At 39.1% G+C, this 22,601-nt stretch overlaps 1 protein-coding gene across 1 annotated transcript in view; it reads right to left on the minus strand.

Moving 5' to 3' along the window:
- Positions 1–22,601, minus strand: part of ST8SIA1 (ST8 alpha-N-acetyl-neuraminide alpha-2,8-sialyltransferase 1) — a 151,099-nt gene that overhangs the window by 94,585 nt on the left and 33,913 nt on the right. The window lies entirely within an intron of this gene.

Raw genomic sequence — 22,601 nt, forward strand, 5'->3', positions numbered from 1 at the left:
TCCCATGGTAGCAGATCCAGGATTTTGAGATTTGCTGACTGGCGAATCCCAAGTTCCTTATACTGTGCATTACACATTATTCTGATTGAAGCAAGCATCCCGCTAGGATTACAGACCTGCAACAGGGGCCACAGGGACAGTCCACTAGCTGATGGTGCTGATAAATTATTTCCTTCCCATATTGTCAAACCTCCAAAATTTGACTTTACAATGGTTGATAAGGTTTCAGATTTAATTTGTCTCCCAAAACTTCTTTCTATTCCATTAATATGTAACTTCAGTCAATTGGTGATTTTAACATTTGGCTTTTGGCCAAAATGTGTATCTACTGCACTTTCTCCAAACAGCTAAATCAATAGTACTTACTGTAAACTGTCCTGAGTCAAGTTCGTAAAATTCCTTTTAGACTATTATATGCTATCAGAGCTTCAGATTTATTGTTGAAAATGTTCCCACATTCCACATCAGAGATGGTTTTAAAATAGAGATAATAAGACATATAAAGCGCCTAAGCACATTGTATGGTCTTGATAAGCATTCATTTTATTCTCTTTAATAGTTAGGAACCATATGACTCTGTTCGCCTCACAAAATCTTAAGTTATTATCATTTTATTAGATATAATTTTTAATAGTTGCCCCCTTCCAGTTCCAAATATGTCCCTATTTGAATGATAAATTATATGTTCACTCTTTTAAGAGTAGAAGCTAAACAGTTGGCCAATAAAAGAGGGCTTTTCTTTTTTTTTTTTTTTAATAGATGTATTTTATTTCTATCTTTCCCTTTCATTTCAAATAAGTTGTTAGTTTTACAACATATATTTTTTCCCCATAACAAAGAGTCTAATCAGTAGAACCAAGTAGGAAACAGAAAATCTGAATTGTCAAGTTCACAAAGCCAGTTGGAAAAGTCACTACATTAAGTTTTCTGAAGGCTGACCCACTGTGACTACTAGAAACACAGCATTCCCTCAGCTCTGCTCGAGATGCCCAAGGTTATACCATTACTGTCTTTCACTTTTTCACGTTCATGCTTTACTACATGGATGTTCAACAGACCCAGGACAAATAAACTGTCAGTGGGGTCTGCCCTCATTCTTAGAAGGATATTTTTCAATTATATATTTTGTTACATCTTCGATAAAAGCTGTATCTGCAAGTGATTAAAAGATGTTTCATATTCATGGTTTCATTTCTACTAAAATAAAGGTGTAATTTATTTATTTTATTGTTGATTGTATTATAGATGTTCCCCCTTTTTTCCCATTGATCCCCCTTCCCACTCCTGCCCCCTTCCCACTTTCCCCAACCTAATGTCGGTGTTGATTGGTTGTGCATATATGCATATAAGTTCTTGGCTTTATCTCTTTCCACCCCTGCCATTCCAAACCCCCCTTCCCCATCCCTCTGAGTTTTGTTATTCTATTCCCTACTTCCATGATTCTGGATCTCTTTTGGTTGACAGCTTATTTTGTTCATTATGTTCTATAAATGAGTGAGATCGTGTGGTTACTAGTCTTTCTCTGACTGGCTTATTTCGCTTAGCATAATACTCTCCAGGTCCCTCCATGTCATCTCAAAGGATAAGAGATCTTTCTTTCGCCCTGGCTGGTTTGGCTCAGCGGTTAGACCGTCGACTTGCGGTCCTGAGAGACCCGGGTTCGGTTCCCGCTAAGGGCGCGTACTTCGGTTGCAGTTTGTCCCCGGCCCTGGTCGGTTGTGCGGGTGGCAGCCACTCGATGTGTTCCTTTCACATCGATGTTTCTCTCTCTCTCTCTGTTCCTCTCTCTCCCTCCCACTCTACCTGAACAAAAAATGGAAAAATGTCCTCGGGTGAGGATTAAAAAAAAAAAAAAAAAAAAAGAGATCTTTCTTTCTTACAGCTGCATAGTGTTCCATTGTGTAAATGTACCACAACTTTTTTTAGCCACTCATCTATTGATAAATACTTGGGCTGTTTCCAGATCTTAGCTATTGTAAATAGCGCTGATATATTCTTTCTGATTGGTATTTCAGGCTTCTGAGGATATATTCCTAGAAGTGGGATCACTGAGTCAAATGCAGTTCCATTAATTGTTGAGGAAACACCGTATTGATTTTCACAGTGGCTGCACCAGTCTGCATTCCCACCAGCAGTGTGTTAGAGTCCCCTTTTCTCCACACCCTCGCTAGTGCTTGTTGTTGAGGATTTGTTAATGGCTATCATTCTGACAGGTGTGAGGTGATACCTCATAATCATTTTTATTTGCCTCTCTCTGATGATTGTAGAGATTTGAGCATTTCTTTAAGTGAAGAATATGGTGGCCTACATGAAATCAGAGAAGCTTCTTATTCTAAATGGCAGGTTTAGGATAAAAAACAGAGGAAGGTAACGTCTGGGCCATCATAATATTATTCTCTCCCTGACTTAAAGAAATCTGTGTCTTAAATGATCCGTTTTGAAAGAAGTTTCAAAGTCAGAAGTCGCTGTTGATGGAGGGCCCAGAATCTAGAGCAAGAACTTGCAGAATTGGTCCTGAAGCGAACAGGCTCTTGTGCGTGGCTAGGCGGCGGGGGCTAGTGGTGGCAGCAGCATCTCTGTGGCACAGGCAACACCTTCTATCCACAGCACGGTCCCCCAAACGGCTTACATCACTGACTTACAAGATTCAAAATACACATGCAGTGTAGGGTAGAGATTTGTACTCATCTAATTTATTTTATTTTTCAATTACCATTTACATTCAATTTTATTGTGTATTCATTTCAGGTGTATAGCATAGTGGTCAGACAATCATACTTTACAACATGATCCCCCGATGTTTCCAGTACCCACCTGGCACCGTACATAGTTGTTACAATATTATTGACCATATTCCCTATGCTGTACTTTACATCCCTGTGACTATTTTGTAATTGCAATTTGTACTTGTTAATCCCTTCACCTTTTTCACCCAGTCCCCCACCCACATTCCCTCTGGCAACCACCAGTCTGATCTCTGTCTCCATGCATCTGTTTCCGTTTTGTTCATTTATTTTGTTCTTTAGACTCCACATATAAGTAAAATCATATGTTATTTGTCTTTCTTTGACTTCTTTATAAAATTCTCTTGAATGGTGAGAAGTCCTTCCATTAGATTATTGGTTAAAATAATGTTTTCTACAGATAAAAAGTCTTTGCAAAGATTAATCTTCTGGATAATTTATCAGGAGTATAAAAAAAAGAGAAAAGCAGCTCTTATGTACTACTTAGGATAGCAAGTAATGTTTTCTTTGGCAGCATTTTATTTATCACATTTGAAATGACTGCATAATAAAAGAAAAATGCTCCAAAGAAAGGTACATGTGCAGTCTGCACTCCTCCAAGAGGCAGAGCGGATTTAAAGGAGACATTTTTAGAACACTAATATTTCAAGGATGATCTTGTTTTCCCTCAGACATATTTGTTTTGTAATGTACTTAACAAGCATACGTGATTATTAGAATTGAAGAACATAAATGTTTCCAGGAAAGATTTTAATAAATGCCTACCTTCAGTCGTCCTACTTATGCTCATGTGTCTATATAGCTAGGATGACTCTAATATTATCCTTGAGAATCACCTGTTTGCAGTTTTAGTTACTGCAAGTGACTGGGCTCCTCTGGACAGCGCTCATTGATTGATTCACTCAAAAAGCATTTGTTGGGTACTTTCTATGTGCCCAGTGCTGTACTGGGCACTAGAGTTAGGGGAAGAGGAGGGGATGGACAGCAAATACCTTGCTCTTTTAAATTCTAATGGAGAAGCCAGAGACTCAAGATAAATCAAATATGTGGGTAGGGGCAAGGGTACAGTTTTCAACAGGGGCTAAGTCCTCACTGGGTAAGGACCGTTTAGGAAAGAGCAGGAGGTGAGCAAGCCGCACGGACATCTGGGAGAAGAGCAGTCAGGTGGAGCCAACAGCCAAGTGCAAATGCCTGAAAGGACAGAGGAAGCCAGTGACGCTGGAGTAGAGAGGGGCGGATGTCTCGGGGAGAGGGTCATGTAGGGCTGTGTGCTGTGCTTCTACTCCGATGAAAGGAAAAGAACCTGCGCTCATCACCAGCCTTCTTGTGGCAGCATCCACAGGCCCTCGAGAATCAATCCCGCTCCAGAAATCATACAGAGACATTTGGACTTTACTGAGGTTGTAATGTGGTGGGGTCACTATACGGCGGAAACGTCACAGACTCTCCCAGTGGACATCTCTTCCCTGGACACAATGCTATCATGTCCTCCAACCACCCCACACCCCTCTCTCGACCACATCTCTCTTAGAGCAATTTTACTCTATTAGGCTCTCTAATTCTGACTCCCTCCATAATCATTTAACATCATACTTACATATGAAAAAACCCATTACACAAACTCTTTGGGGTTTTTTCTTTTTTGGAGAATGGAGGGATTTGAAAGACAAAGACAGCATTTAAATCATATATGTTTAATCTTTATGAATAAAATTATTTTTCTCATGATCTATTCACGGGATCACAATAAAACAGCTAAATGGATACATACCAACTATGGACAGTATGTTTCCAGTGGTCAGAAACTAAAACACAGGTTTGGGGGAATGCAACAAATTCCCTTTGGGAGGCTTGGGTAGGAGCACAGGGAGGGGGCAGGTGCACCCACTCAGAGAAATAGGTGGGCAGTCATCTATGAGAACACCAGGTTCTGGAAATGAAGTCCAAATCAGAAGCATCAGTCCACACAGAAACCCCCCTGCTCCACTGAGTTTCAAATTTGTGCCCGAGTGGCAGATACACCAAATTACAAATTGCACTGGTTTACAAGGGAGCTGTTTATCCTGCGCACAAGTTCACAAGCTGGGTGGGCTGCAGCGAGATGTCTCTATGTCATCACGATCATGGTGCTCCTGAACAGCACGGGAGGCCAAGACACGGTGCATCAAAACTAAGAGCTCTGTCCAGGAATATCTTTCCTTTCCCTGTTCTAAGGACACCTAGGGTCTGAGGTTATTTCTGTGAAAGATGAGCAGGAGTTAGAGGAAGACAAAGCAAATAAAAGGAGGAGACAAACATTACAGAAACTGCATTATGTGTTTTCCAAATTACACAGTTTTTCTAAACTGGTGAGCTGGACCCACAGACATTCAGATGAGCAGGGGCATGGTAAAGTTTAGAAGGTGAAGTCCAGGAGTCAAGCTCCTTGGATCCAACTCAGCTCCACTACCTACTAGACAGACACAGAACAGCCGCATTTGTGCCCCCCCAATTTCCAGACCATAATTTCGTGATTTACGGTACACACTTTTGGTAGTTCTGTAATTGTTCCAGTATTTAAACAGATTCAAAATTATTTTCTGAGAAAAATTTTGGCTCTGAGTTATGACCCATTTCCACAGAATGGGATTCTGTGTAACAACACAAGCCAGACATTCTCAATTTTCTTAACAGAATAGTAACGGTGCCACCTGCTTGTCTAAAACATATCTGTGTCTCTTTACTCAGAACAGAATATCAGCATTTGGGGTTGTCAACAACCGCTAATGGACTATAATCTATTTCCAATCACATGCGTGGTTAAAGGAATGAGCATTATATTCTTTCTTCTATACCGTCAAACCATGAGCAAGTGAGCAATTTGCATTAAATAAAGGAACTATTTTTAAATGTCCACCCTATGAACTTTCTTTTTTTATCCCCACCCGAGGACATTTTTCCATTTTTTGTACAGATAGAGTGGGAGGGATAGAGAGGGAGAGGGAGAGAGAGAGAGAGAGAGAGAGAGAGAGAAACATCGACATGAAAGGGACACATCGAGTGGCTGCCACCCGCACAACCAACCAGGGCCGCGGACAAACTGCAACCAAGGTACATGCCCTTAGCGGGAACCGAACCTGGGTCTTTCTAGACCGCAGACCGACGCTCTGACCACTGAGCCAAACTGGCCAGGGCTATAAAGGAACTATTTTTAAATGTCCACCCTATGAACTTTCGTAGATGAGAACAGGGCTGTCCTTCATGTTGAACATGTCAGCTCAGCTTCCCACCAACATATTGTGGAAACAACCAGGCAGACATTTCATCTTGTCCATCCAGCCTCCCTCACCTGTCACTACGTTTGCTACATGTGTACTTAGTTGTGAACTGCTTTCTAAACATCACGGAGCCCCATCCTGATGGAAAAGTGCAGAGGTATTGAATTGACAGCAACAGTTTCCGAGAAGCGTCGGCTTGGAAATGAAAACAAAAGTAGAGACAACTTTTCCAAATGGAAAGTCTTGAGAAACTAAAGGCTACTGCAAGTGTTGATGAAGTGAGTCATCTGCAAAGAGTAAATGAAGAGACAAGCAAAAGAGAAGAAAAATGACAGTTGAAATGAGTTTTGTTGTTTTTGTTTTTTTTTAAGTTTTTCAATGAAGGTTTAGAAGAGGCTGAAAATTAGAGACCAGATAAACCTACTACGATGGATTCAGTGCCCAGAGACTAATAAGACTAAGAGAAGCACAAAAACGTTGAGCTTATTGCTAAAGAAAAAGAATAGTTGTCGAATGCCTATTCACCCAATGATAATTCAGGGTAATGGCAGGACATGAAAACATTCAAATGAGATGGTACAGGTACCACTGATGAAAATGTGTAGTGAGCCATGGATGCTCCCTTACCCTAAAGCCACTGTGAGTCTGCCCATTAGAGGGGCAGCGGCAAATGCGTTTGGAGCACCTGCTGGGGAGGAATCCCGAGATCAAGGGAACCGCTTAGCTGCCTCAAAATCCTTGGTGCAGACAAAACCTAATGATTTGGGGAAATGAATCTAATCGGCTATAGAACAAAAAGCAGAACAGCATGTTTAAAAAAAAAAAAGCCTCACACTCTATTTGGTGGAAATATATTGGGGGAAAGCAAGGTTAGAAATTATTTTGGTCATTTTAGACTTAAAAACAACTTTTGAAACTGTAACCTATATAAAAGTTGAAAAGTCTCTGAATTAACTAACCATCCTATAGAAATGCCTTCTCCAAGTTACATTACAAAGTTATGCTTTTCTTAAAGGTCAGTAAAAGAAACAGCTACATCAAGAATAGCATTCAGCTTTCCATAAAAATGAAGTTGAAGATAATATTCATTAAGTATCCACAGTCTTGTTTATCTACATGATAACTTCTTTCTTGAATTTAGTGTCAGGAAAGGGTTTTGTAATTACATAAAAATGTACACTTCTACTTATCAAACAATAAAAATTAGTTTAACCCATTCATTAAGTGTCCCTCTGGTCTGAGTCTTTAGGAAGTTCAGAGGTAAATACAGTACAGCTAGAAAACTATCTCAGCCTCAATTCCAGAGACTGCTACCCTCTCCTCATTATTAATGGTTCTTTTTAAAATGCCAATGTCCTAGCTCAGCCGATGAGGCTCAGTGGATTGAATGTTTTCCCAGGGACTAAGAGGTCCTGGTCCAATTCCTGGTCGGGGCACATGCCTGGGTTTTGGGCTCAATCCCCAGTAGGGGGCGTGCAGGAGGCAATCTATTGATGTTTCTGTCTCACATTGATGTTTCTATCTCTTCCTTCCTCTCTCTCTAAAAAATTAATAAAAAACATTTTAAAAAATGTACAATGTCAGTGTACTTTATTTTTAAATTTATAATTTTAAAATATTAACTTTAGAAATTCTCAAAAATACAAATTAGATAAATAGGGAAAAAATATATATCACAATAATCTCTTCACACAGAAATAACCACTATTAACAGATTTTTCCTATGCATTAATTCAATTAATTCCTTAGTCAGTAAATATTCAACAAATATTTATTGCATACATAGTATGTGTCAAATACAATTCTAGAAACTGAAGATACAGCAGTAAACAAGATAGGCTTGCACCTTTGAAATGGCAATTCAGTCTGTTCATAATTTATTGATGCTGCAAACAACTCTGGGGTAAACATTCTCATGCTTAGATTTGTGAACACATCCATGATTATTTTCCTGGGATACATTTTTAGGAGTGTTTGCGGAATTAAAGAGTAAACACTAATGGGGTTCCTCAGAAAAGATGTCAAACCAGCTTTTATTTCTTTTATATTTGATTTTTAGCAAAGCAAAACAGATACAGAGTTTAAACTACTACAAGTCAACGCAAACAAGAGTTTCCTTTCATATCTTGACCCCTGTGTCTAGACCAAAAAGGCAATGGTTTTTGTATTTCTCATTATCATTTAAATAGTGGTGTTTTTATTTTCCGATTTTTTGTACTATCTTACTACTATGAAAGGTAAAGATACCACTTTCTAATCCTACCCAGAACAGACATGAACAGACTTTTCTTCATCCCATATTCCCTGCAGAATTACATAAAACTTTGAGCTAAAGCAATTATTTTTATCATATGATGTCTCTAAGTATTGTTTAAAAGCTGAGTCATGCAGTGTGTTATCACTGCATTTCCTTTCCTGTAGCCTTTATAAAATTTACTCTTCCTGGAGTTAGTTATTGCCTAACTTTTTAAATTTGCTTCATTTGTCATATACTTTTTGATAATTCCTTTTCTACCTCTTCAAAGAACTGTAAAGTTTTCTCAAGGTAGTCAAACACATCAAGGAATCAATCAGTTCAATTTCTCTACCTCCTGCTGTAACGTGGGAGGCTCTCTTGCAAGCCTCCACAAACACCTGTCATCTTAGAAATTGCCTTCACCTCTTTTCTGTACTGCATTACCTAGTTTCATTTATCCATGTTTTTTTCTTTATTGATACTTCCTCATTTGGGTATAGCATATACACTATTTCCTTTGTAAGAAAGGCTGCAAAGTACGCCCTGGCCAGTTTGGCTCAGTGGTTAGAGCGTCGGCCTGTGGTCCGGAGAGACCCGGGTTCGGTTCCTGCTAAGGGCATGTACCTCGGTTGCAGTTTGTCCCCGGCCCTGGTTGGTCGTGCGGGTGGCAGCCACTCGATGTGTCCCTTTCACATTGATGTTTCTCTCTCTCTCTCTCTCTTCCGCTCTCTCCCTCCCACTCTATCTGTACAAAAAAATGGAAAAATGTCCTCGGGTGAGGATAAAAAAAAAAGAAGAAGAAAGAAAGGCTGCAAAGTACATATTTTGAGTCTTAAATGTTTGGCTGAGTACAAAATTCTAGTTTAGAAAGAACTTGTCTCAGATTTGGAAGGCATTGTCCATTGTTTTCTAACTTTCAGTGTTTCTGTTGGGAAATCTGGCTTCACTCTTAAATCTAATCATTTGACTATAATCAGTTTTCATCTTTGAAAACTTTTAAGGTCTTAAATTAGGGATTCTGACATTTTGCAGTGACATGCCTTGGAGAGGTCTTTGTGCATTCATGGTGCTGGACACTTGGTGGTCCCTAACACAGGGAACAAGTCCGCCAGCTGGAAACAGCCTTCTATTCTTTCGTTAGTAACTTCTACCCTCCCTTTCTTTAGTATTTCTCTTTCTAAAATTCCTACTAACTGAACTTCTTTTTTTCTATTGTTTAGCACTTCGTTTTCCTTTTCTACTTTTCGGGAATTATTTCCTAAACATTATTTGACAGATCCATCTACTGACCTTTAAAGTTCCATTACCACATTTATAATATCAGAAAGTTTTTTCATATCTTCAAAAACTTTTATTTTCACAGCTTCTTGTCCTTCGTGAATGCATTACATTTTCTTGTGAGGATCATAACTAAATCATTTTTTTTTTTTTTTTGTGTAGCCCAAAGTAGCTCCTTATTTATTTATTTATTTATTTATTTATTTATTTATTTATTTATTTTTTATGAATTTTTATTTATTTTTTTGTTACAGATATTTTACCTTTTTACCCCATTGGCACCCCCCCCCTCCACCCTGTCCCGGGGTTAGTTGTCCATGTCCATTGGTCATGCATACATGCATATCAGTTCTGTGGTTTATCTCTTCCCACCCCCCCACCCCCCATCCCCTCTTCTGAGGGATGTCAGTCTGTGCCCTACTTCCATGTGTCTGGGTCTACTGTATTCCTCAGACTGTTATGTTCATTATATTCCGTATATAAGTGAGATCATGTGGTATTTGTCTTTTTCTGCTTGGCTTCTTTCACTTAGGATAATACTTTCCAGGTCCCTCCATGTAGTCTCAAAGGATAAGAGATCTTTCTTTCTTACCGCTGCATAGTACTCCATTGTGTATATGCACCACTGCTTTTTTATCCATTCGTCTGCTGGTGGACACTTGGGCTGTTTCCAGATCTTAGCTATTGTAAATAGTGCTGCTATGAACATGGGGGTACATACATTCTTCCTGATTGGTGTTTCAGGCTTCTTAGGGTATATTCCCAGCAGTGGGATCACTGGGTCAAATGGAAGTTCAATTTTTAATTTTTTGAGGTAGCACCATATTGTTTTCCATAGCGGCTGCACCAGTCTGCATTCCCACCAGCAGTGTATTAGAGTCCCCTTTTCTCCACACCCTCGCCAACACTTGTTGTTTGATGATTTGTTGATGGCGGCCATTCTGACAGGTGTGAGGTGATACCTCATTGTTGTTTTAATTTGCATCTCTCTGATGATTAGTGATGTTGAGCATTTCTTCATATGTCTCTTGGCCATTTGTATGTCCTGTTTGGAGAGGTGTCTATTCAGCTCCTCTGCCCATTTTTTAATTGGGTTCTTTGTCTTCCTTTTGTGGAGTTGTATGAGCACTCTATATATATTGAAAATTAACCCCTTATCTGATACATCATTGGCAATGATGTTCTCCCATACAGTGGGTTGCCTTTCCATTTTGATGATTGTTTCTTTTGCTGTGCAGAAGCTTTTGAGTTTGATGTAGTCCCATGTGTTCATTTTCTCCTTTATTTCTGTTGCCTTAGGTGATGTATCAGTGAAAATTCTGCTCCGTATGATGTCCGAAATTTTGTTGCCTGCATTTTCTTCTAGAATTTTTATGGATTCACGGGTCACATTTAAGTCTTTTATCCATTTTGAGTTTATTTTTGTGTATGGTGTAAGTTGATGGTCTAGTTTCATTTTTTTGCATGTAGCTGTCCAATTTTCCCAACACCATTTATTAAAGAGGCTGTCTATACTCCACATTATGCTCTTGCCACCTTTGTCAAATATTAATTGAGCGTATTGCTTTGGGTCCATTTCTGGGTTTTCAGTTCTGTTCCACTGGTCTATATGCCTGTTCTTGTGCCAGTACCAGGCTGTTTTGGTTACAGTCGCTTTGTAGTATAACCTGATATCTGGTATTGTGATCCCACCTACTTTGTTCTTCTTTTTCAAGATTGCTGTGGCTATTATCGGTCTTTTTTGGTTCCATATGAACTTTTGAAGTATTTGTTCTTGTTCTATGAAATATGTCGTTGGTATTTTGATGGGGATTGCATTGAATCTATAGATTGCTTTGGGAGTATGGACATTTTAATTATGTTAATTCTTCCAATCCATGAACAGGGTATGTGCTTCCACTTTTTTATATCTTCCTCTATTTCTTTTTTCAATGACCTGTAGTTTTCTGCAAATAGGTCCTTTACTTCTTTGGTTAAGTTTATTCCTAGGTATCGTAATTTTTTTGGCGCGATGGTAAATGGGATTGTTTTTTCAGTTTCTCTTTCTGTGAGTTCATCATTGATGTACAAGAATGCCCTAGATTTCTTGACGTTAATTTTGTATCCTGCTACTTTGCCAAATTCATTTATTAAGTCTAATAGATTTTTGATGGAGTCTTTAGGGTTTTCTATGTACAATATCATGTCATCTGCAAATAATGACAGTTTCACTTCCTCCTTTCCAATTTGGATCCCTTTTATTTTTTCTTCATGTCTGATTGCTGTGGCTAAGACTTCCAGTACAATGTTAAATAAGAGTGGCGAAAGTGGACATTCCTGTCTTGTTCCTGTTCTTAATGGAAATGTTTTTAGTTTCTGTCCATTGAGTATGATGTTGGCTGTAGGTCTTTCATATATGGCCTTTATTATGTCGAGATATGATCCCTCTATTCCTACATTGCGGAGCGTTTTTATCAGAAATGGATGCTGGATTTTGTCGAATGCTTTTTCAGCATCTATTGATATGATCATGTGGTTTTTATTCTTCATTTTGTTTATTTGGTGTATCACATTTATTGATTTGCGAATATTGTACCAGCCTTGCATCCCTGGAATGAATCCCACTTGGTCATGGTGAATAATTTTTTTGATGTATTTCTGGATCCGATTTGCTAATATTTTGTTCAGGATTTTGGCGTCTATGTTCATCAGGGATATTGGCCTGTAGTTTTCTTTCTTCGTAGTGTCTTTTTCTGGTTTTGGAATTAGAATTATGCTGGCTTCATAGAACGTGTTTGGAAGTCTTCCTTCTTCTTGAATTTTTTGAAATAGTTTGAGGAGAATGGGTGTTAGTTCTTTTTTGAATGTTCGGTAAAACTCCCCCGTGAAACCATCTGGGCCTGGGCTTTTGTTTGCTGGGAGAGTCTTGATTACCTCTTCAATTTCCTTAGTTGTTATTGGTCTGTTCAAGTTTTCTATCTCTTCCGGGGATAGTTTTGGGAGACTGTGTGTTTCTAGGAATTTGTCCATTTCGCTTAGATTGTCGAATTTGTTGCCATATAGTTGTTCATAGTAGTTGTTAACGATCTTTTGTATTTCCGTGGTGTTAGTTGTTACTTCCCCTCTTTCATTTCTGATTTTGTGTATTTGGGTTCTCTCTCTTTGTTTCTTGGTAAGTCTAGCTAAGGGTCCGTCAATCTTGTTTATCTTTTCGAAAAAACAGCTCTTTGTTTCATTGATCCTTTGAATTGTTTTTTTGGTCTCTATGTCATTTATTTCTGCTCTGATCTTTACTATTTCCTTCCTTCTACTTGCTCTGGGGTTTTCTTTTTGTTTGCTTTCTAATTCTTTAAGTTGTGAGGTTAGACAGTCAATTAGAAATTTTTCTTGTTTTTTGAGGTAGGCCTGTAGTGCTATGAACTTCCCTCTCAGAACTGCTTTCGCTGCATCCCATAGATTTTGTGTTGTTGTGTGTTCATTTTCATTGGTTTCCAGGAAGTTTTTAATTTCTTCCTTGATCTCCTCGGTGACCCATTCATTGTTTAATAACATGCTATTTAGCCTCCATGTGTTGAAATATCTTTGCATGTTCTTATTGCAATTGATATCTAGTTTCATGCCATTGTGATCTGAGAAGATGCTTGATATGATTTCAATCTTCTTGAACTTGTAGAGATTTAGTTTGTGTCCTATCATGTGGTCTATCTTTGAGAATGTCCCATGTGCACTTGAGAAAAATGTGTATTCTGTAGTTTTGGGGTGTAATTCTCTGTAGATATCTATTAAATCCATTTGGTCTAGTGTTTCATTTAGAGTCTCTGTTTCCTTGCTAATTTTTTTCCTAGAGGATCTATCCAGTGCTGTCAACGGGGTGTTGAAGTCCCCTGCTATGATTGTATTGTTGTCGATTTCTCCTTGGAAGTCCTCCAGAAGATTTTTAATATATTTTGGTGCTCCTATATTGGGTGCATATATGTTTATCAAGGTTATATCTTCCTGTTGGATAGATCCTTTCAATATTATGTAGTGGCCGTCTTTGTCTCTAGTTATGGTCTTCATTTTGAAATCTATTTTATCAGATATGAGAATTGCTACCCCAGCTTTTTTTTGCTTTCCATTTGCTTGGAAAATTTTTTTCCATCCCTTCATTTTCAACCTATGTGAGTCTTTTGTTGAGAGGTGGGTCTCTTGTAAACAACATATAGATGAGTCATGCTTTCTTATCCAATCAGCTACTCTGTGTCTCTTTATGGGAGCATTCAATCCATTTACGTTTAAGGTGATTATTGATATGTACTTATTTATTGCCATTTTTGTTTAGTGTGGTTCTATTTTTCTTCCCATTTCTATTGCTAATTACAGCAGTCCTTTTAACATTTCTTGCCGTGCTGGTTTGGTGCTAATGTATTCCCTTAGCCTTTTTTGTTTGGGAAGCTCTTTATTTGATCTTCTATTTTGAATGATAGCCTTGCTGGGTAGAGTAGTCTTGGATTCAGATTCTTGTTTTTCATGACTTTGATTACTTCATGCCATTCTCTTCTGGCCTGTAGTGTTTCTTGTGAGAAGTCAGCTGAGAGCCTTATGGGGTTCCCTTTGTAGGTAACCTGTTGCTTATCTCTTGCTGCTTTTAGGATTCTCTCTTTGTCTTTAATTTGTGGCATTTTAATTACTATGTGTCTTGGTGTGGGCCTGTTTGGGTTCTTCTTACTTGGGACTCTCTGTGCTTCTTGAACTTGAATGCCTTCTTCCTTCACCAAATTAGGGAAGTTTTCTCTCACTATTTTTTTGAATATATTCTCTATCCCTTGCTCCTTTTCTTCTTCTTCGGGGACTCCTATGATGCGAATATTATTACGTTTCCAGTTGTCCCATAGTTCTCTTAAGCTGTCTTCCTGTTTTTTAATCGTTTTTTCCTTTTGTTTTTCTGATTGGTTGATTTTTTCTACCCTGTCTTCTAATTCACTGATCCGGTCCTCAGCTTCCCCTACTCTGCTTTTTAAACCTTCCAATGTGTTTTTCATTTCGGAAATGTCATTTTTTATCTCTTCTTGTTGGTTTTTAATTTCCAATTGGCTTATTTTCAGTGTCTCTATGTCCTTACTCATGCTGTTCAGCTTCCTCAAGATCATGGCTCTGAATTCTAACTCTGTTAACATGCCTAATTGCTCCACATTGATCTCATCTTCGGTGGAGGTGTCTTGCTCTTTCATTTGGCTTCTGTTTCTGTGTTTCACCATTTTGGCTATCACTGTGGGCTTTGGAGCCTGTCAAGTTCTCCCTGTGGGTGTTGGTGTTCTGCTGTTTGTGGCTCCCTCTCCTGTGTTTAGATGAGCGAGGGAGGACCCACGTTGAACACCACTGTCAAGTCTTACTTTCCTGGTCAAAGTTGCCAGCCCAGGAAACGTACTGTTATCCTCTAGCTTTTTGCCTGGAGGCTAGCAGTCTAGGTTAATTGATCAGCTTTGGGTTGTCAGTTGATTGAAAAACTCCCTCTGGTGCTCAGCCAAGGGGCTTTCACGAGGGTGGGGCAGATGCTGGTTGTTAGTGAGCCTCAATTAACACTTCAATGGCCCACAGGGTGGGGTTGGATCTCCGAGGGAGGGGCTGCTGCCTCTCCTCAGAGCCCTGGGAAGGAGCAATGTGGCCACCGTCCTGAGTGGCTGCACTCAGCCAAAGCTCTGAGCGCCCTCCAAACCCCGAGTGTCCCGACACAGTTCCAGTCCTGTCTGCCCTCCCTCCGCCGGAGCCCAAGGTGAGTGGCTGTGGCTGTTTCAGCCTCTGTCCCGGCTGCGCTGTGGGGCCGCCTGGGAGTGTGACCCGAGGGCGCTGCTCCCAGCTAAGGCCGCTGCCGACCGTGGGCTCCCAGCCCCGTCTCGCACCTTCGCAAGCCTACCGGGATCGAGTCGGTGTCCCTCGTTGTATGGTCCTCGCAAGCTGCTTTTCTGTTGGTTTTTCCCGTCGATTTGTCTGTGTTATAGTTGTAATTCCAGTTTGGTTCTGGGAGACGGTCTGTGTAGCTCCGTTCACTCCGCCACCATTTTTTCCGATCTAACTAAATCATTTCTTACGTATTTTTCTCCTTCCTTGCATTGTCTGTTTTGTGTGTGTGTTTGTTTTGAACTCTGTCTTTCATTTCATGTTAGAGGCTTTCTAGAAATATTTACAGATCCGTAGCTGTCCCTTTACATTTAAGAATGAAGTACTGACAGCTGAATGAAAGCTTTTTATGTTTGAGTAGGGATTACCTACTGCTGGGCCTCATCAGAGTGTGACCCATCAGGGACTCAGCCCTTTCAATGAAGGATCCCCAAGTGTCAGTATCCACAGCCTTTTCTCTTGGACTGGTCAGTTTCCCCAGAGAGGAACCTTTCAGTGTCTTGATAAGGTATAAACCTAGTCGATAACATCCTGGGAGCTAAGTGAAAACGAAGGTCGAGGTCTTACTCGTCAGAACACAATGTTTCTCTTAATTCCCCCATCTTCAGCTCGTGCCCCAAGTCCAGAGTCTCTGTTTCATCTCCAGGCTTTTAACAGAGGGTCAAGGGCAACTCCCTATGTCAGTGGGTAGGGAAGATTTGGAGCACTTCTACACCATTTTCCTGTTTTTAGTCTCATTAGCACTCGCCTCTATTTGCCGAGTCTTTCAGGAATTCTGCAGCGGGAACTGGCCTGCTCCTTGCTGGCTTGCCCTGCTGCACAGCACTCAAGTTCTCCATTTCTGTCCTCTCCCAGTCAGACATCACTGGGCCATCTGCTTTCCATCTCCTCAGACTGTGTTGATGTCTTCTGTCGGCGATTGTCTCCTTTCTATTCTCTTCATTCTTACAAGTTCATTCCTGTTTATATTCTTCTTTTTATAATCTTATTAGTCTTTCAAGAGGAGTCAGAAAACCAAATGCCAGGTGATAGCATCATTTTCAAGTTGAACATCTTTACCTCTGACTTTTCGATAATGTTTTCTGATTTTAAAACAAAATGCAACCTACTGAAAAGAAGACATTTACATATGATATATCTGATAAGGGATTAACATCCAAAATGTAAAGAACTTGTACAACTCAACAACAACCTGATTAAAAAATTAGGCAGACGACCTGAACAGACATTTTTCCAAAGAAGACATATATATGGCTATAAGATATATGAAAAGATGCTCAACATCACAAACATCAGAAAAGTGCAAATCAAAACCACAAAGAATAAACTCATGATTGCCAGAAGAGATGGGGTGATAGAATGGATAAAAAGGATAAAGAGGATTAAGAGGTACAAACTTCCAGTAATAGAATAAGTCACAAGGATGTAAAATACGGCATAGGAAATAGTCAATAATATTGTAACAATTTTGTATGGTGACAGATGGTTACTAGACTCAATGCAGTGATCATTTTGTAAGGTATTTTAATGTCAAATCACTATGTTGTACACCAGAAACTAATGTAATATTATATGCCAACTATATATCAATTCAAAATATATATGTGTGAAAGATTACCAAGAAAAACTTTGATGGTGGTTTTTTTTAAAAATGGATATGGGGTACTATGGTATGTAGGGACTTTTATTTTTTTTCATCTTTTATGTTTCTATAGCTTTTTAGTTCCATGAACTTGTATTACTTTATATTATAAATCTGAATAATTTGAGCTATTAAAAATAAAAATTAATAGATGATTATAGAAAATCTGAAAAATATTAAAAAGGATGAAGAAGAAATTAAAAGTTAAAGAATAATACAACCACTTTTTCTCCCTGTGACCTTGATGTTATATTCTCAGGCTTGCTTCAAAACTGATATAAATTTATCAATCAATGATCCCTGCCCTCCAGCATCCTCAAAGTCGTCTTCTTTACTAAATCCTTAATTTCTGTCCATGAAATTACTTCTGTTTGTGGTAAGCTAAAGAAAAATTCCTTCAAATATGCCACCTCTTCAAGGTATCAAAAATCTCTCCGAGGACTTTTACAAACCAAACATATTAAAGCACTATTGCCTTTATTTCTTTGTCAGCCTCTTCACTTGCTTCCAGCGCACGGTCTTTCCTGCAACTGCCTTCTCTAAGGTCTTCAAATACATCCAAATCACCATATCAAATGGCATGGCCTTTCCGCATTTCTTAGTCATCATGCCAGCTCTGGCATTTGACAGTGTTGGCGAAGTCCTTCCTTCTTATAAGCTCTTCTGCCGGGGTAGCCATGGCAGTGGGCCAACCCGCCCAACCACCTCCGCTCTATTTACTGCCCCTCTCTTTTCTGCCAAAACAGCACTTCATCCTCACATCACTTAAATGTGATTATGCCCTGAGGCTCAAACTTTGGTTCTCAGCATTTTTTACTCTAATAATAATGAAAGATTGAGTCACACCCACATTCCTTATATTTAACCCAAGAGAACTAATAAGGTCTCCTCTAGAGATACAAAACAGAACAGACCTCAGATGGACGGTCAGGAGACGTCTAAAGCTGGGGGAGGGCGTAGGATTGGGTCAATGGAGAAAGGAGGACCAGAGGAAGAGAAAAGAATTAAGAAAAATACTCATTTCTTACTATGCATAAGATACTATGCCAGGCTCTTTTGTATACATTATCTCCATTTAGTTCTCAACAGAATCCCATAAGTGAGGTATTTATTTATCTTTAGAGGAGTTAAACAGCAACACAAAACCACACAGCTGTGGCCCAGGCTGCCTGAGGAGGAGGCAGCCTGGTGTAATGGGAAGAACGGAGGCTTAGGGCTCACATGACCTTCGCTCTGCCACTTACTGCTGCGAGGCTTTGGCCAAACCACGTAGCACTGGTTTTCAGCTTTCTCATTTATAAAATGGGGACAAAATTGGTTGATGAAAAATGAATGAATTGTAAATGAGATGTGTAAAGTACCTAGTACAGGCAGTGCTCATAAGTTGTGGTTATTATTATTCTGACCATAAAAAACCAGTTACTTTCCTAACAGAAGAGAATGTTACGAAAGGCAAAGGGAGTTTCAGGAGGAGGAACTAACTTTTCTTCCAAGATGTAGACCTAAATCCAGAGTGAAGGCTGCCTGGGGCTTTGTGGTTGTACAACCTCAGCAATTTTGTCTACGGGTCATCTCTGTGAGACAGGCAAGGAAGTGTGTCCCCTTGTGCCTGAGCTAAAGTCGGTGAAATAACAGGTGTCACCGCCGTCTTGCGAGCTGGGAAAATGCTCGAACCAATAACTCATATTGCCTAGAAATTATATGTCCCCAAGTGAGGGTGCTCGTATCACCACTGAATCTTATGAAAAGCTGTGGCTATTCTTTCCAGGTAAGATGTTTTGATAAATTTTCTTAAAGGTCAAAAAAAATGCATATATTTTTTAAAGAAACAACACTAGAAAGGCAAAATGTCATATGCCTCTGTGGGTTTAGAAAGATCAGACTACAACAAAATGCTGATTATTCTCCATATGTACTTTTTAGCCTGTCTTAACATTCCTTTTGCCATAAAAATGTGAAAATCAACATGGTGAACCAAAAGTGAACAGACTAAAAATAAAAACACAGGCTGACCAGAAGAGCCCAGAGAAGCATTATTGTCCATGGCAGTATTTCAGACAGCAGCTGCAGACTGTTCCCAGACACTCTGATAATGGAGAACATAATTAGTTTTCCTTGACAAAGAAAAATAGAAGCACTGATGAGGTCAAAACTCATAAATTAATTCAATTCAGTTAAGTGTATTTGTTTGAATAAATTGTCTGTGCTTGAAACTGCAGGTCACAGAAGACATACAAGACACAAACAAAGGGCATAAGGGGCACTCGAGTATTTACTCGTTCATTCCTTCCTTCATTCATTCACTCATTCAGCCATTCACCTAGGATTTAATAGGTTATAAAATTACCTAATAAATTAATAAGTGGACAGTGTTGATAATTTTTTATTTTGGAAAGTAAGAAAATTATAAAAGCCATTTCATTAAAGACTTTACCTGTTAACAGCAAAATGTAGAAAGGACATAATCTCAGGGAGAAAAGGCTGCTCATTAAAATAAAATACAAAAACCTCATTCATTGCCTGTGTTTTCCTCTTTTTGCCACAGACTGTTGAAAGAGATTTTTCTGGACGGACACTGGCCTGTGGGGTTTGGGTACTTTGTGTCTTTGTACACACAGTTTTCTCGGACAGGAATTCTCTCATGCCACTGGCCTTTGGCCTATCTGACCAAATCCTCTTAAGTCTTTCAATTCTCAATTTGCACATGGATCTTAAAAATCTTTTCCCATCTCGGATCACCTGTTCTCTCTCATACTACCCACCCCTCCAGTTACCACTGCTTGGTGGTGGTCTGCACATCCTCCTCCATGCACCAATATCAGTTCTGGGGTTGTTGATTTGCTGTTCTTTCTGGTCACAGACCATGAGATTGTAGAAGACAGAGACTGCATCTCATTCACCTTCATTGTCAAAGTTTAGCATATGTCTTTTGCACATACTCTGGGGTAGCCTTTTTCCCCTGAGACTATGTCCTTTCTACATTTTGCTGTTAACATGTAAAGCCTTTAATGAAATGGCTATCTTTTATAATTTCCTTACTTTCCAAAATAAAAAACTATCAACACTGTCCACTTATTAATTGATTGGGCAATTTTATAACCCATTAAATCCTAAATTTGGAAAACCCTGCGCACGATTAACAAAGCCACCAGTACTGGACATGGTCAGAAGGTAGAATACACCTGGTCATTTAGCACGCAATAGTTTACAAAGGAGATTACATTCAGACAGTAGGCAGGGACCAGGTTATAAAGGACTTTATATGTCTGGTGAAGATGTTGAGACTGTCCCAGAGGCAAAAAATAGGAGAGGGACATTCTGGAGGGTGAGGAATTAGCAAGTTTGATGTTGAGCAAGTCACTTTCTTTCTCTGGTGCTTGTGTGTAAAATGCTGATGCTAGCAACCATCCCACCTACCAGACATACGGGTGCTTAAATCAAAATCAAGATTTGATGGACTGCTCCATAAATTCCAGTGTATACTCTAAAGGTAAAGGGTTAACATTCATAAGTCCTTCTTCTCCTTTAAACAAACATAAAAACTAGTCAACTTTTAAAATCTCGCCTCCTACTCTTTGCCCCCATCCCTTTTGGCCAGGACACTAAACCAGCAGATGCTGGTGAAGGTCATGAAATGATGAAAACAGTAAGACACCTACTGATTTCTAATAGATAAAAACATGTCTCCACACAGACTCTTGAGTTTTATTTGTAACAAAGGACTACCTACTAGCAATCTTCAATTTTTAAGAATTATTAAAAGTTAGTATGCAGATACTAGAATTACCGCATTTTTAGAGTTCACCGAGGAGTCTCATTCAACATTCTACAAAGAAGCCTGCCTGCCGCGCCACACTTGGCCGCATCACAGAGCTTTCTTTGTGCCTGACACGCGGTTCTGAAATTCCCGCAACTGTAAGAAAAGACATGTCTTAGCAGCGCATCATTAGTGTTGGGGGGAATTGGCTGTGATTTTGTATTGCTACTGCTCTTGTTTGTAAATATTAAGTACTTCAGTCATTGCTGAATTAAGCAAAAGGCATTTGGTATGCCAACCGAATAGGGGCATCATAGAAATTATTTTTTTTTTATTTTAATAATTTTATACTTGAATTCCTAAGAAGTGTGGACGTAGTCATTACAGGCAAATTCAAAACACTTCGCTAAACAATAAATATTTTTTTTTATTAATTTAGCAAAAAAAACTAAAACTTTTAGTTTCCTGTGCATTTTTAGACTAACCCTTTGGTATGTACAGATGAATATTTACATTAACAATATTTTATGCTATAATTTTCTAACTTTCATTTGAGACATATCTGTGTTAGTTATATTTCAACTATGAACCATCCATAAATGTGCTGGCATAATATTAGCTCATACTTAGTAGGCTTTGGAAACAAGCTATTGCGAATTTGAGTGCTGCCCCTATTTCTTACTTCATATGAGTGATGAATGGGTGTTTCTCATAAACTCTCAAAGCCCTATTTTCTCAAATGGAAAATAGAGATAAAATAGTATTTGCCTCAGGTTGGCAGAGACAACTAAATAAGATCATACATATAAATCCCATTGCATCAAACCTGTCACATTTCTCAGTTAGCCGTTACCATCATTATTATTATTGTTGCTGTTGTTGATATAAAATTCATTGTAAACATAAAGTAAAAACAGGTGAAATAGGAAGACAAGAAAAGTCAGTGCATTAAAGCCGCCAAATAAACACACTTGAGTTTTGTCAACAAAGAAAACATAAAAAAGCACCGAACAAATGTTGGAAGAGTTATTTCCGCACAGAAACCAGCAGGGATATTTTTTTTTTAAATGAAAATAAATTTGTACTATGAGAAAATACCAAGGTATAAATAGAGTATATCTGCTGGTGCCAGGTATTTGACCACTGACTGGTCAGCCATATGGGCTGATTATTGAAAAAATATTTTGGTTGTATTTGCTCCACTATGAGTGTCTATGTTTGGGTGTGTTGCAGGGCAAGGAATCACTTGGAATAAGCACTCTGTGGTTGTTAAAAGCATTGAGTTGGTTTATCTGAGGAGAGATAAAAGAAGGGGATAAGTATGTCAGGAGCCTGTCTCCCCCATCTATCCAAACCCCCACTGCTCAAGTGCACCAGGTGCACCAGAGTTTACTGCACAAAGGGCCAGAACAGAGGGACTGACAAAGTGGCTAATGAGGATCTGGTTGAGCCTTCCCTCCTCCCCGCTCTCTAGTTCCAGCATTTAGTGTAGATCGTTAGTCATAAAAGAGCTCTCAAATACAATTACCCAGTATTATCAAAAAGAAAGAAGTCAGCCAGTATTTCTCTTAATACAGGTTTTCTCCTCTTCCTGTATTTATGCCATCATGGTGATAGCTTTGACTTTCACTCACTAAAGCATCTACTGGAGGATCACTTGAAGACAATTCAACATGGGACTGAAGAAAGAGTTATGGAAATGCATGAAGATTCCCATCTAACAACTGGAAAAAATTTTTAATAGAATGGTAACTGCCTCAATTGGCTGAAGAAACCCCAATTCCAGCCCATATTATGTGACTCAGGACAAGAGTAAATAAATAAATGTCAA

Source organism: Molossus molossus, unplaced genomic scaffold (genome assembly GCF_014108415.1).
Source record: "Molossus molossus isolate mMolMol1 unplaced genomic scaffold, mMolMol1.p scaffold_m16_p_10, whole genome shotgun sequence".
Classification (NCBI taxonomy): domain Eukaryota; kingdom Metazoa; phylum Chordata; class Mammalia; order Chiroptera; family Molossidae; genus Molossus; species Molossus molossus.